The following is a 5,462-nucleotide window of genomic DNA, read 5'->3' on the forward strand; positions in this document are numbered from 1 at the left end:
TTACTGTCCATCGCCTTGGTTCCAGACAGTATACCTTAGTCTCCCTGGTAGATTTATAAAGATCTTGAAGTTTCTGATGACACCGAAGTTCTTCTTCATCGAATATTTCAGCATCTTTACCCAGTCAGCGTAATACAGCCTGCCAACAAGCAGAGTCCCACCAATGACTATAAATTCTTTTCTTAAGACGAAACTTGTGTTGGTGCAGTTACCAGTGCATCTAAGAGACTAAGACAGTGTGTGTAAGTGATAGCTTATACAAAGTGAAACCACTCAAATAACTACTATTTCAAACGAAGCCTGTTGACATAGCTCCAAATTAACAAAGAGGATCGTATAGTCTCAAACGCCCCGCTTACAGTGTGCACATATAATGTATATATGTGTGTGCCCTCAGGGGGCAAAAGTGAAATTGCACTAATTTTAACTTTATTTTACTAATTTCGTGAAAATAACGTTAAAAGCGGCGGACAATTAATTATGCATCATGTAGTGGCGTTGATAGCCGAAAGCCCGAAAGACAAGGGGGTACATGCATTAACCGGCTTTTGTCCCAATTGTTGAGTGTTATGTGCCTTATGTCCAAGGCTTGATGTAAAACTACTATCGAGCCGGGGGTCTCACTGGAAGCAGTCTCTCTATTCCTATGGGGGTAGAGGTAAGGTTGTCTATATCTTACCCTCCTTAGACTTGCTATTGGTGGGATTTACTGAATATGATGATGATAATGATCGTATGATTAAAAGAATTTGACAATTTGATTAAAACTTATTGAGTCATAGATTAAATATAAACAAACAACCATTATATCATCATACTTAGTTACTTTTTGCAAAATAACCATCACTAAAGGGGTATGGTCCCAAAAAGCCGCGCAGACCAATCAGGTCGCGCGCTGGACCATACTCCTTACTCAATAAGCTGATTAATCTGTGGACCTCGCGCGGGCTGCTTAAGTAAAACCTGGACCCCGCGCGAAGCCTAAGCAAGGGATAACATCAGTTCCATACTTAGTATTCTGAATAAGAGCCTTCAACTCCTACAACCCTGTGCGGGTTAGTTACGTGCATAACAAGGGTCGCGCAAGAGTTACGGCGCAGGGCCACTTCAGAAAGTACCAAAGGTACGAGTGGCAGAAAAACGAGCCAATCAGCGTCCACCATGCTGTGCTCTATCATGCTGCACGATCGACTGACGTGCAGGAGACAGAGAGTACACAAGGACGCCAACGTGGCACCAATCAGGGGGCGGCGACAACTGCCCCATGATCTCCACTCACCTGCTGATGGCAGAGGGACAACAAGGCCGACAACTGGGACACGTGGCTCCAATTAAGGTGCGCCAGCACCGGAGAACTTCTAGAAACCACTAACGGTCGATACCAGTGAGACAAGAAGGATATTCCTTGTTGTCGCCTTCCGGCCCAAGGCCCATCAGCCCATCTCCTCTTACACTACTCCGGCTATAAATAAAGACCTCCATACTCAGGTTAAACATTCCATTCTCTCTACTCTCACTCTTAACACACACTTATTTCCTCAAAGAGTTACTTATTCTCACGCTGGAGTCTGGTTAAGAGGGAAACCCCCATATTCCCATCTTAACGAGCTAACGGTGTTGCTGTTTTGCAGGAAGATCGGATCACATCGGAGCTCAGGAAAAATTAAGAAGATTAACGCTCATGTTTGAAACATAAACCAAACTAATTAACCTTAAAATTAGTTCCGTGTTTCTTCATTGGCGCCCACCGTTTTTTACAATCACTTCATCTTCTTTTTTCTGAGCTTTTTTCTAGTATCTCGATCATGGCTGGTCAGGGAGTGCCCGATTTCGGTTTCGGAACAAACTCTAACGTAGGAATGGGGGAGGACAATCCGCATGTCCAACTCCAACCTGCCGACGAGATAGTCGAAGTCGAAGCAACGAACACTGGGGGACCCCGTGCGAGCATCACTCGCATCACTCAAATGGGAACCCCAACAAGCAATGTCGCTGGCCCATCAAACTCAGCTCCAACCCCGAACATTTCGGCGTTACTAGGGCTACCAGAAGGTGAAACCTTAGCTTCCTGGTATGCCAAGCAGATTGCTACTATAAATGCTGCGTATCAGTCTTTGAGCGCACAACAAGCGATTCTGCAAACAGAACCATCCTTGGTTACACCTCCGGGTCCAACTCAGGGGGCGCGCCAGACACTCCTCAACAAAACATTCAAGGGCGAATCAATAGACCTCCTCCCCAGAGAAGAGCAAGCGTGCACGACACGCGCGACACACATGGGGAGACAGGCAGTTATTATGACCATCCGTCAAATGTGCAAAGGGGTCCAGTTCACAGCCGGCTGGGGCCGCGTAACATGAACAACGAATGGGACGACACGGATCCGGATGATCCTACTTGGCAAGAGGATGAAGGTTCCTCAGTTTTCAACCGTCTGCAGAAAAATCATGAGTCTTATAGAGCAAGGCCGCGCATCTCCTACAACGAAGAAGCAGAGCGTGATTTCAGTCTCGTCTATAGACCAGCAGAAGCCGCCAAACACTCGAAGTTTATCCCAAAAATTCCTCTAGCCCTGCTAGAAAAAGCAAAGTTACCCCCAACAGTGGGAAAGTTCAATGGTCTCACTGACCCTGATGATCATGTTCGAGTATTTACAAGCGTTGGTGTTTTAGGAGGATGGACCATGCCAATGTGGTGCCATCTATTCATTCAGACTCTCACAGGGGCTGCTCGCGCTTGGTTGGACAGCCTTCAATCTGGAAAAATCAAGTCATGGGTCGACTTCAAAACCCAATTTGTAAGCCATTTTAGCCAACATAGAGATTATCAGCGCGATACATCAGAAGTAACAGACATCTGGCGCAGAGATAACGAGGGGTTAGAAGATTTTATCACTCGCTTCAACAAGGAGTGCTTAGAGATTGGAGATGTAAACGAACAATTGAAGCGCGCTCACTTTAAAAAGGCCATCCGTTGTGATAGTCTAATCAGGACTATCACAGGAAAGGACGGTATGCCCAAAGAGTGGGACAAACTCATGGCAGCTGCAAAGATTGTAGTGCAGACCGAAGAATCATTGGCTGGAACCAAAATCTCTTACAACGAAGATCGTTTTTCAAAAGCAAGCCCGCGCGACAACAACAGGCGAAACAGAAACAGAAACCCTGGCTTGAAGACAGGCCAGTCCAGCGGTTATGAAGAGCAACCTCGCTTTAGAGAAGACGCGCGAGATACAATTGACCGCATCGGCTATCGTAAAGCTGTCAGGAATGAATACCGAGAGAAACATTGGACTCCACTAATTTAGACACCAAAAGAGGTGCTCATGACAGAGAACCATGACTTCAAGGCACCAAAGCCTATGACAAACAAGAAGGGGCAAGACCCGAACCTGTACTTCGATTTCCACAAAGACACAGGTCATTTGACAGATGATTTTATCAGCTTAAGGCAGGAGATCGAGAAGGCGCTGAAAAGCGGCAAGTTAAGCCATCTGGTCAAGAATATGCGCAAGGAGACGCGCCGGATTCAGAGGAATGACGATGGAAACAAGAAGAAGGTTAGGCGCCTAGAAACTCACATGGTCAATGGACCAAGACACAGCGCAAGGAACAAGGGCAAGCGCCCATTTGAACCAGCATGGCAAGAGCAACAAGTCATCTTTCCGGTAGTGCGCGGGGGCCCACGCGCCATGCGCCCCGTTGTCATTACCGGCATCGTAGGCCACTTTGAAACAGAGTATGTCTTCATCGATCCAGGAAGCACAGCTGATATCATTTATAAACAATGTTTCAACCAGTTTGATGAAGAAGACAAAGCGCGCCTCGAGCCTGTGGATTATCCTCTATCAGGATTTTGCAATGAGACAATCTTCCCATTGGGCCAAATCAGCTTCCCCGTCACGCTCTCTGACGGGAAGCATTCAAGAACCACAAACGTCAACTTTATGGTGATGCCAGTCAAGTCAAGGCATGACGTTTTAATTGGGAGAGAAACTCAGGGAGAAATGAACATGGTAACCTCCACGCCCCATTCAGCCATTGGCTTTCCAACTGGAATGGGGGTGGCGATTATCTACGCGAAGAAAGAGGTGACGGCAGCAAAAGATGCGCTCCCAGTCAAAGCGGCAATGATTTCAACAATCGAACCTGAAAAATGGGTCTTGAACCGCAAGTACCCAGAACAAACGGTGACGATAGGCCACACAATCTCACCAAGTATCAGGACGCACCTCAAGCAACTACTGTTCAGGAACATGGACATCTTCGCCTGGACCCCGTCTGACATGACAGGTGTCCCGCGCGACGTCACCGAACATTGTTTGAACACTTATCCATCCATCGAGCCGAAGGTCCAAAGAAGGCGCAGCCTAGGAGCGGATAAGACCAAAGCCATGAATGAGCAAGTTTGTGAACTGTTAAAGGCTGGCATACTGAGGGAGGTGCGCTACCAAAGATGGGTTGCAAACCCTGTCATGGTCGAGAAGTCTACGGGAGGATGGCGCATGTGTGTTGACTACGTAGATCTCAATAAGGCATGTCCCAAAGATTGCTATTCATTGCCTGAGATCGACAAGAAGATAGACTCTCTCGCACAATTTAGGTGGAAATGCTTTTTAGATTTCTACAAGGGGTATCATCAAGTCTAGATGAAGCTCGAAGATGAAGATAAGACACCCTTCCGCACTGACATCGGAATCTTCTATTACACAAAGATGCCCTTTGGGCTCAATAATGCTGGCGCAACCTACCAGCGACTAATGGACAAGATATTTGCTGATGATATCGAAAAGCATATCGACGTGTACATTGACGATCGCGTGATCAAAACTCCCGAGGAAGACCAGATGCTAAAGGACATAGAGAAGACGTTCAATTCTCTGAGAAGCGTGAATATGAAGCTGAACCCAGCGAAATGTTCTTTCGGAATGGAAGAAGGCAAATTTCTAGGCTTTGTGGTTACAAACGGCGGTTTCAAAGTCAACCCCGAAAAAGTTCAAGCCATTAAGCCGATGCCATCACCGTGCAGAATCAAAGAAATGCAAAGATTGGCCGGTCGCCTAGCCGCGCTTAATTGTTTTTTTATCAAACCACGCTGCAAAGTCTTATCCTTTCATCTGTACCTTGCGCAACTGCGTGAAAAAGAAAGAGTTCAAATGGACGCCAGAAGAGGAAGCAGCTTTCCAACAGATGAAAGAATGCTTGATCAAACTCCCTACTTTAACCACACCATTCGAGGAAGAGCCACTCATTCTGTACTTGTCTTCTTCGGACAAGGCAGTTGGGTCGGTACTGCTAGTAGAACAGGACAGAGTTCAAACTCCAATCTACTATGTTAGTAGGGTGCTCACGGATCCGGAAACACGATACTCAACCATGGAGAAGTTAGTGCTCGCGCTACTACACGCCTCCAGGAGGCTGCACAGGTATTTCACTGGGCATGTAATCAATGTACTCACTAAC

The sequence above is a fragment of the Helianthus annuus genome, chromosome 3, assembly GCF_002127325.2.
Source record: "Helianthus annuus cultivar XRQ/B chromosome 3, HanXRQr2.0-SUNRISE, whole genome shotgun sequence".
Classification (NCBI taxonomy): Eukaryota; Viridiplantae; Streptophyta; class Magnoliopsida; order Asterales; family Asteraceae; genus Helianthus; species Helianthus annuus.